The 11,230-nt window shown below is 40.0% G+C and overlaps 1 long non-coding RNA gene across 2 annotated transcripts; it reads left to right on the forward strand.

The window, feature by feature from the left end:
- The first annotated feature begins 1,953 nt into the window (after positions 1-1,953).
- Positions 1,954-5,292, forward strand: LOC143304680 (uncharacterized). Of its 2 annotated transcripts, none has more exons than XR_013061328.1 (3): positions 1,954-2,496; positions 2,915-2,996; positions 3,105-3,602. It is a non-coding gene; the product is annotated as an uncharacterized LOC143304680 (long non-coding RNA). The 2 variants fall into 2 exon arrangements; XR_013061329.1 differs by lacking the exon at positions 1,954-2,496 and adding an exon at positions 4,294-5,292 and having other exon boundaries at positions 2,508-2,996; positions 3,105-3,450.
- The last annotated feature ends 5,938 nt before the right edge of the window (positions 5,293-11,230 follow it).

Here is an 11,230-nt window from a genome sequence, read left to right on the forward strand (position 1 = left end):
TCAATTAGAATAGGTACAGCATGTTGTTCCAAATAATTATACCTGAACATTGAACTTATCGTCGAAGAAACGAAACCATGCGACTTACCAATGGTAGCACGCATCAATGGATGATGAAAACTGGTTGGCTTTGATCTAAATTGCACTTGCTCCCTTGATTCCATGAATACATTCTATGAATAAATTGATATAAATGAATAGAGTAATTATCATAAATTATTAGTTTAACTGTAGGTAAGGAATTAATTAGGAGAGATAAATGATTTTCGATATCTTACGATTGGTATAAAAGAAACTAGAATGCTTTTGCAAAAATATCTTAACCGCAGAGAGAATTGTTTTACCAAATGGCCGTCATTGAACGCTTGGATCGATTGATTAGGACGGAGTATTTAACGCCACCCTTCGGTGCAAACAATAACTGTATACACCGAAGGTAAAGAATATGAACTAAACCACCGAGCTTACTCAATGAATAAACCAAACTATCGTTCATCATGCATCTAAAGTAGTAAGTAATAATAATATACATAGTATCTGATTATTAATATATACGTATTGTTATTGGCAACGAAAATGTTTAACAAAATAGCAACTTGCAAATCAAGTATGCATACATATATCTAATATTTTTATATTCCAGATTAAACAAATTATACCCTGAAGCGCAATCTTATTTCGATCTTATCTCCAATTTTTCTCCGATATTAATTGGCTAATTAATACATAGAACTATATTCGCAAAAACAACACCATAATACCTGCTATTACAGTAACAAGTACAGTATCAATTAACTAGAGTAAGGGAAAAAATGAAAGAAATGGGCAGAAGAAAATATCCGTATTATTCGTTATCATAACTCGTTTGAAGCAGTCGACTAAAGTGGAAAATTGTTCGAAAATAATTTATTTGATCTTATAACTTAAAGTTAGTTTGTTTCTATGTTATTTTAAAAATAAACATAATAAAACAGTTGAAATGTTGGTTTCAAGCTCGTTCGGCTTATTGGGCTTATTAATAATAAAATAAGCAACATCGAATATTTATAACATTGTATATTTTGCCGAATATAATTAAAAAGATGTAATCTAGATAGAAAATTATTTCATCTAATAATTTGTATACTTTGGATAATTTCGATATTTTTGCATATTATATACGTTCTGTGGATCGCTTCGCTTTTAGATCTGTCGTAAGTGCAGAAGAATCTCGCGCTACAATGCCTTAAGAATTATACTATGCGAATTATATTATTGAGAAAGTACATAGATGTTTTTAAAAGTGTTATTTCCACATAGCATAGCATAGCATAGCATAGCATAGCATAGCATAGCATGGCATGGCATGGCATGGCATGGCATGGCATGGCATGGCATGGCATGGCATGGCATGGCATGGCATGGCATGGCATGGCATGGCATGGCATGGCATGGCATGGCATGGCATGGCATGGCATGGCATGGCATGGCATGGCATGGCATGGCATAGCATAGCATAGCATAGCATAGCATAGCATAGCATAGCATAGCATAGCATAGCATAGTATAGTATAGTATAGTATAGTATAGTATTGTATTGTAGTAGCGGTATAATTTTTAAGCAACTTTTTGAATTCAATCTATATGTAATGCTGGAAAAATGTGCAAAGCGCAGAATTCGAGGAGGATAAAAAGTTTGGCCGATATAAAACGCGAGGGGGAGAGCGCGTTGCGGTGCGGCGTCGCCGCGTCGCCGCGCCGTCACGTAGGTCGGTTGGTAGGGTAGAAGGAGACAGGCGTATGCATAGAGAGAGCACGCACGTACAGGTCGCGAACAGAAAAGGAACGAAGCCACCGCGGTAAGACAGAAAGCGTACGAGATAGATCTTTGTAGAGAGGGGCGGAGGGCGTCAGAGGAGGGTCCCGAAAGAGAGCCAATGAGCTCGACGACGTGGTGCCAGTCGTCGAGTCGCCGTGTTAGTAAGAGTACTTGCTCTCTGATCGTGACTCGCTGCATCTTCGTTCGGAAAGGGTCGTGTCCTGACTCTGTCAGTAGGGGTTGGAGACCCGTGGCAAATTCTTCGATTTTTCATCCATCCGATACTCGATCGATTCGTCACAATTTATCGATTTCGTGCTTACCGACGCGGTAACGTCACTGCTACCGTGTGTTATCGTTTCACTCGCGTTTTCTATCCGCGCCTTTTCGTTTTTCTTTTTCCCATCGATACGATACGTAGGCTGAATCGACGACGGCCGAGATCAAGGTCGTCCGGACACGAACTCGACGACAGTGGCTATGTGCAGCTATTACGCTCGAACGAACCGTTGATCGTCGATGATCGACCGTGAGAATCATCGATAATGAAACTGTTTGGTGGCTATGTGACGGGTATGAGGCTGTAAGAAAGCCTTTCCATTGGAAGATAATGTGAGATCGATTCGTTTTAGAGTCGTTCGACGATCAAATAATGGTGACGGTGGTCGCAATGCGACGAAAAGGGCATCGTAAAATAGGTAATGAAAACGATTGCCCGAAGATCTTGGCACTTTTCGCAGTGTGAACGAAACTGCATAGAACGTTACGAAATTCGTAAACGAAAGATTTGAATTTTTGTGTATTTAACCAACGAGTATATGCCCGTTTGATACTTTGAAGATTTTTTTTACGAGAAAGGGGAGAAAAAACGAAGGGATCGACGCTTTGTTGTTGCAAGACGATCGATATTTTTGCGAATTATACGGTGTCATTTGAAATAGTTGGGAAATTAATAACGAAAAGTGAAAATTATTGATATCGATATCGTGAATATCGAAGTAATATCGTTCCTTAAAACGTTCTTTCTTCGTTCGTTCTTAAAACACGCGTACGACTCTATCGTTGATAACGATCGATAAATAAAATTAATCGAATTGAAAATGAAATTTTTTACAGTCAAGCGAACGCTCGATCGGGTTGAGGAAGTGGAAAGGCAGAAATTATATTAACCGATTCAGCATCGAATATCTTTTAGACTGTGAGAAAAAGATCTCTCTTGTCAATTATCGATAATAGAAGTACATTTTTTTTTATCTCTCTTACTTTCCTACATCGAATAATCGGACGCATTTTTTTTGTGGAGGAGGAGGAGGAGGAGGAGGGCGCTTACAATCCAGGCGCGATAACCGAGCTTCAACGTGCCAAAGCTGAGTGAAAGGGAGAGAGAGAGAGAGAGAGAGGAAGTGAAGTCTGATTATTAAAATCAACCTATCGACTGCCGCTTCGTTCAACGTGAAAGATCTGGTTAAGCAAAAAGTGAGAGGAAAGCAAAGGCAAAGGGACTCGGTCAGTGTCGTCGGTACTCTTTTCCATTATGTAGCCACGATCTTCAAAAGGGTTAGAGACCTGCGGAACAGGGAAACTCGGTCAATGATATCGATGTCCGCGCGCGTCCGACAGCCAGCATGTTTAAAAAAGGTGGTTTATCGATGGTAATAAATCACGCAACTTGGCACCAATGCTACGAACCTCGAAGCTTTCAACGGATAACTAGCGATGGTATCAAGTTCGTTATATACTCGGAGATCTCTGTTTAAGGCTGTAGTTTAGACTGTTATCCAGATTTCTTGTTACATTTGCTACTTTTGCTATTACTTTGCTACTTTTGTTCGGAATTGTCGCATCTTTCGCCCTCGAGCGATTTTCGAGCTACGTATATACAAAATTCAGCATCTACGTATAAATCGGAATGAAATGTAAAACTCGCTAACGCTCGCTTTGTAGCGTTCGAATTCGTTTTTGGAAAATAAATTTCTCGCTGTCGTATGAAAATACATACGACTAAACGAGTAAAGATACGAAACTTTGTATATTCGAGCGCAATTAAATAGTAATAAAATAGTAAATGCTGTAATACTTAGAAGGACGTACAAATACTTTTCGTAGCCGTTGCAACAGTTGGTGGCTACAGTTACGCTGGCCAAGTATTGGAATTCGTTGTAGCTGTTAATGAGGATGAACCGAGAAATTATTATAATTATGCGAACGGAATACTGGCCGTGGTAAGGTGTTGACAGAGTAATTCCGACTCTGTTTCTGGAAATACGGATTCGAGGCGAGGGAATTCGAATCTGGTTATCGGTCGACCTTCTCTTTCTTTCTAATTAAATAATGAAATTTCGGAAACGATCCTCGAATCGGATCGATTCGACATCTCTGAACAATGTATTCGTTTATCCGTTTGCCCTCTGCTCGATATTGTGTACGCTCTTACAAAAAGTATTTACATTCTACGACATCGATACGAAGATAATATCTTGACTGGCTGATTTTAGTAAACGAGACGAAGCAAAGAAGAAACTAGAATTCAGAAATTAACAAACGTTCTTTTTCCTTTGCAAATGGTAAATCTACGATCTTCTTAGCGTAAATCGGTGGTTAAGTTGGTATTGTTCGTCGTTGAACATAGTAATCGTTTGTAACGTATCTAATACAGCGATCGATTTGAAAGAGGCAAAGAACGTAACAGAGCTACGGGGGAACCTACGGTATCGACGTATTATCGGAAGGTTGCAGTGTGCAAAGTTTTCGCACACGACGAAAGTGTACGACGTGCTTTCTACGATTTTCTGTCGTTGCTGTGGCTTTGGTAGGAAAATGACGCTGTACACGTTAATATCTCGCGTATAATAAGACGGACGTTTTTTACCGGATCGGATTAAAGGTGAACATTTCGAGTAGAAGAAAGGTGCTGTTTCGAGCAATTACGAGATCGTGGAAACGGAAACGGAAACTGTGCATCGGTAAAGATGGCGGGAAAACTATTTAAAGGGGGAAATTAAAGAAGAAAGAGAAGAGAGAGTGGAAAGATGTTGTGCTTGGACATAAAGCTGGTGTCTCGTTTGCGAGGAGTCTCGTTGACGAGCGGCTCGTCGACGAACGTGTCGGCAGTCTCGTTGCCGGTGAGCTCGACCTCGTCGACGACCGTCGGCATAGAGAAGAAGAATTTCTCGAGCAAGCGAAGCAAAGGGGGAAGGGAGAGTTGCGCTGGAAATGGGAATTCGGTGACGGAAAGCGACAGCGACGAAGATACGTTGCCTGCTTCTCGGACGATCCAGAGGAACAGGTCGAGATCGGTTTGCGTGCCTGCCTTGTCGTCTGCTGCTCGTTGCGCGCATCTTCACCGACGATCCAGCCATCATGCGTACGTTTCTTTAAACATGGTCTATTATCGTTGTGTCGGAAAACGGCTGAGCGATATGCGAGTTTGCGATACGATATAGCAGTTATAACGCGTGTCGTATAGTAACGCGCGCTATTTTATATATTCGATATATTGGCTCCGCTCTTGGCCACTTCCTCGCATATTTTGTTTGTATTTGTTTTAGGGTGTAAACCTCTGATTACTGCTTTGTAGCTTTTGTCAGATTTGGGTTGGTAAGTATGATACCCAGCGTTTCTTTCCTTTAGCGCTTTTGTCACTTTCCTATAGGTTTCTGGGGTATTAGTTTGTACTTTTACTTGATCCAGTTTGAGCTGTTTAATGGTGTAGTTTTCTTTTCCTGCCGTGCTGTTTAGCAGGTCAATGAGGGGGTCTATTATTTTAGCGTCTATGTAGATTGGTGGTGGCTTGGGGGTATGTGTTCTTGGTTTTTCTGTAGGGCCTGTGTCCATTTCTTCTGTCAGCGAGCTGAAGGAGTTTTGTGTAGGAATTTATTGTAGCCATTGTTGTTTTTCTGTTTCTGTAGTCCTCCTATCGTTTGTGTTTGTATTTATTTCTTTTTTGCTGGGAGTTACAGTCTTCCAGCTTTCGTTATGTTGTGGTAGATCCTTGTTGATGTTGTTCTTTTCGTCGTCTTTTTGTATTATTTCCATCTCTATTTCGTTTGTATTTGAGCAGTTCTGTACTTAACTTGTTGGTTTATTTGGGCTCTGTTGGTCTACTGCCCTGTTTATAGCGTATGTTTCTCCTTTGTTTAGTATTCTTATTGTTGGCATCTTTTGGGTGTTTTCCATCATCGATTGGTTCGGTCCCTTTTCTTTCACTCTTGTCGCGCTTACGGAGGCACTAGTTTTTACGTCTGCATAACTCGACTGCTCGGGCAGAACTGATAGCAATTGAACTGACTGACTTTCCGCTCTCATGCAATTACGGAGGAAAGCTCGGTGTGGGTGTGGTTTTTTGAACGGAGAGACCGGATTCGTTGCTCACACTTTTCGTTAGTAAGGTGAGGGCGACGATCTGCGATGTCCATTGGTTCTAGTCAATGTTAATGAGAGATAAGAGGGAAAGGAACCCCCCTACCAATGTTGCTAGTTGGTGACATTGTTTAAGCGAAAACCCAGATTTTCTGTTAGGCGAATAACCGCATTTTTTGTTAGGTCACTACCCGCTTTCTCCGTAATTTTTAAGAGCACATAATAAACCCAAGGACTTTTCTAAAAACCAGCCATAAACTGAACAATTTCTAGAATTTGAAAATCCTCCAGGACAAACAGATTAACTGAAAAACATGTGTTGAAACAATGAAGTTAGAAGTTAAAGGATTGTGGTGGGTCCTTAGATTTATTGAGGGCCTGAATGACGGTACGTGGACCGTTGGCTGTTCAGCAGCGAGGGATGGAGTGCAGATGTTTTACGCGACATAACACCAGGTATTGACAATACTATCGACCGTATGCGATCAATATTCAAGAAATTAAGTACAATATTGACGAAAATTTATATATGTCGGAGATGAAAGAACACCGGAGCCTTTGGAATTTTGGATAATCCCGCAACATTGTAACCTAGAGTCTACTATAGCTGTAACTGAACAATTGTAGTTATTCAATCCGATTGTAATTGTTCGAGATTGGTGATAGTGAGCTTGGGCTCGAGGCGACAGTCAGTTGCCGAACGTAGCCGCGGTCACGGGATGAACGCTTTGCCTAACAAAGGTATGGAGTAATTCTATAGCTCTCCTTAAAAGAAATATTCGTGGCGACACGCGACAGTAAACATTCCAACGGTTTCTGTCCCGTGGCTCGTCACACGCAGACCCTATTCTTCGAGTAAGATGATTGCCAGATGTCGATGCGTCTCCGCAGTACATGTTCGGCTAGCTCGAGGGCCCGTTATAAATCTTAAGGTTTAGTTAACTAAAGTCCTTCAAACAGACAAACAGTCTTTGTCCCAACTACGGGAAGTTAGGGGAGACATATTTTTCAACGAGCGGCGTCTCCCACTAGCAACTTTCCCTCGAGAGCGGCTAGCATTTTTTTCTAACCACCGATATGGAGATTGACCAATTAGCAGCAACGCCAATTTCTCTTACTTGATAAACGAAGGTTATCCTCGACGAATCCTCATGTCCTTAGACACACCCCATTATGGTTTTCCTCTGTGGCATCATCGGGACGGAAACTCATTCTTTCTTGCGATCTCATCGACGAAAAGAGTAACGCCTTACGATCAGTGAATATTAGGCGTTTTATTAACAAAGAGTCCGACTTAGAGTTTGTGAGCGCGTACATTATTCATCCCGTTCACTTCCGGTCCCGCAGAACCACCGATCGACCTTCGCGCGGAAACATAAACGCGCTTCGTACTCGTATCTTTTGTTTGTAACTCGGCGATCATGCAACACGATATAATGCACCGAGCAAGGGAAAACAAAAATTATTATACGAAATTCCGTTCTTTGTCCGTTACAGAACGTGGATGCGCGTGATACTCTGGATGCGTCAATACCGTTAATTATGTATGTCCAGGCAACACGTTGCTACGTCTTTTAACAGACGCAAATTTATAATACGCTGATTTCTCGTGAAAAACGCTATCGCTTAAACGTTACCTCCAATTCGTCGTTAATTCGTTCCAAATCGCTTAATCTTAATACCTACTAAAAACTACCATGGTTACTTTGTAAATCGAGTATTGTAAATCACAGTGACCAAATATTTATCCAAGATGCGAAGAAATTTGCGATATCGTTCAAACACACACACGCGCACACACACACACACACAAAAACGTATAATATATCTTTACACGAGATTATTTATTAATCAGATACGAAAGGAGAAAAAAACATTATTTCGGTTTTGTCATTTTCTACGGAAGATATTATCTTTAAATACAGTTTCAGAAAATATAGTTTTCGGACTGTGGCGGATAGGACGGACCGAATCGTACGATAAAAAGAAAATAACTTTCCTAACTACGCGTATATGCTAAATTTCATATTACCGATAAATTTCGTATTACCTTATTTCTTTTGCAATTACCGTTCAGTCCTTGAACATATTCCAGAAATACTCATGATACAAGTCTTTTCTTTCCTTCGTAACGTAATATGCATCATATACCGTAAGAACTATTCGCTAAATGAAGCGAGAAAGCGAGAAAGCGACAAGAAACATTGTAAAACATACTACGACCGACTATTTTTCTATTTAATTTTCTAGCTAATTTTCTATGCTTTTTATTAATTAATTAATAAATTTTCGCTCGCGCGTTGAATTTCGCATAAAGCTATGCGACTCGGGGGAAAATTTCATTTTATTTCTATATAAATTACCAATTTTATACATAATTTTGTTCGCATAAAATTTAATTCTATTTTCGTTACGTTACGTTACGTTACGTTACGTAAAGTTAGATTATATACTTGAAATCTCAAGTATACGATCTTGTATATATTTTTCATACTACTAACTTGTGACTCGTAAAGTTTTTAAAAACATCTGTTCGACGAACGGACGACATTGCTTCGTACAGCGGTAACTATTAGTCGGTAGGATATCGTGGAAGAGTGGAAATTTTGGTGTAACCAACGAGCGGGAGAACGGGAAGAATTAAACCGTAGGAAAATGAAGCGTCACGCGGCTATATCGGCCTCTTCTCGGATGTTCGCAAAGGCCACGACGATGGTAGTTACAACTATGGCTGCGACGCCGACGGTAAGGTCAAGGCCCTCTGCAACCGCCCTACCCAACTCCCATGCAGCTTCGTGGTCACGTGACGCGACTCAAGGTCTTTTCTCCCTACTTTAACCACGCCATCCACCACGATGCACCAGGATTGCACTTATTTTCGTATATTTGGACGAACGCAGTCTCATAACGTTTTACCTTTATCGAGAACTTGAGAAAACGTTCTCGTTCCTGTCACTCTCTCTCTCTCTCTCTCTCTCTCTATTTTCCAGCCTATTTTCCAAGTTCTCCGTTTCGCTTCTATCCGCAGACTTCGAAACTTGTCCTTTGTCCCAACACTCTACATACAATGTTCATATATTTTTCTTCTAATATAAATTTTTCTTTTATTAGCGAAGCGAATATAGCGATATAGAAGAATATAGCGAAGACTTTGTATAATAAAACGCAACGAACCAACGAGAACGGGTATATATTTTATCAGATATATCATACGTATTACGCATATTATCGATATGGTATCGGATATCGTATAGTTTCGATTCGTAAATATCGATATATATATATCAAGATATAAGAATGGCAGTTAATTAGTCAAGTGGTTAAAACACGTCGTTTTTTACCTTACTCCGATTGTCTGCGTACATGTTTTAATTTGGCGACGAAGAATTATTATTCTCTCACGGAATGGACAATTTCTCATTCGGGTGTGTCTTTTCGGGGGTATTTTGGGTCGCTAAAGCCGTAAACGAGGATCGCTGTTCACGGAAATGGACGGTTATGAAAATTCGGCCTTACGAACGTTTGGCGGAAAAAGATGCCAACTGCAGAACCGCCAACACCGTGATCATACAGAGAGGTAAACGGTAAGCAGCAGAAGGAGCGACGATACAGTCAACGCCACCGTTTCACATGCCAATTTTGCCGCTTAGCGTTCGCCGCTCAGCGTCCGCCGCTCAGAGAGCGGCATGATCGCGTCCTTAGCCAGCCGCCTCGTTCTAATCGAATATTTTATACGGTAAAAGCGGTATAATATTATTAACAGTACTACTATTTCACTTGCAGATTGATTTTCCGTACGCAATTATTTATAAATCCTTGATACAAGTTATCGTTACGTTGCACAGTATCGCACAATTTACCATTCTACTGGAAAAATGATCCTTGAAAAATGTTTCGTATAGTTACGCATTCCTCAAAAACCATCCGTATATGTACATGTATTTTATGTGTACAGTGTACAGTGTACAGTGTATAGACATATAAACGATGCAAATTTTCCTATATGATAATTAAAAAAAGGAAATAAAATTATTTTTATATACTTGTTATTATTATTTTTATATATAACTATATACTTCGATATACCATAAAATCCTTGAATTTTGAATTTAACGTTATTTATAACTGAACGATAGTAAGTAAACGATAGTAAAAGCTTTAGTAAAAGAAAGTAACTTTAATACGTTCAAGTGGAACGAATAACGTTGCTGAATCGTCCTATAGCGTAATTACGACGTTCATATTTCATCTACGGTTGTAAATATACAAAGATTCGTTATCGATCGAGTGTATCGATTATCAGTATTCCACAGGTACCTACTCCGTTCTCTTTATGCGAATTATAAACGTGTATTAGAAAGTACGTTAGTTTCTCGAACTCTGCCGATTCACTTGTCCATTTGGTAATAGAATAAAGCTTTGGAAAAAAAGTAAGCTTCTGGCTATACTTTCTGTCGCTAATTTGAAAAATTCATCGGTGTTTCTATATCCGAGAATCGATTTTCGATTACAGGGCAAACAAAATTTTGCCCCTAATCGGCACGATTATGTAATCGTAGCACGATCGACAAGGGTCTGTATGATTCGCGATGAACGAATAGAAACGATAATAAAAGGGAATAAATCGATAATACAAAAGAGAATTTCTTTTCATACAACGCTTCGTTCGCCATAAAATCGAATTTGAAAATATAAAAAGTGGAAATTGGGAAAAGTTAGGAAATCGCATAATTACGGTATTTTCGATTTGCTTATCGATCGATGTTAGGTTCATGCCTAGATAAAAGATACGAGGATGGCAGGTGACGCGGAAGAGGGATCGATGACCTTAAGAGTACACGACGCCGGCTCTATTTCGAGCGGGTCGTACATATGTATATACCGTAGGCCCCGATTAAGATTCAGAATGACCATGAAAGAAGCAAGTACGACGAGCCACGTTTGTTTTCCTATTACGTTAGTCTTGTCAATGCAGATAATACGCGGGCCAAGTAAGACGTTATCGTTGAGCACATCCACCGTTCGTTCCACGTCCAGACTTTTCGTTAGAGATTATCGTTAACGTTTCGCGTC

This window comes from Bombus vancouverensis, unplaced genomic scaffold, assembly GCF_051014615.1.
Source record: "Bombus vancouverensis nearcticus unplaced genomic scaffold, iyBomVanc1_principal scaffold0046, whole genome shotgun sequence".
NCBI lineage: Eukaryota > Metazoa > Arthropoda > Insecta > Hymenoptera > Apidae > Bombus > Bombus vancouverensis.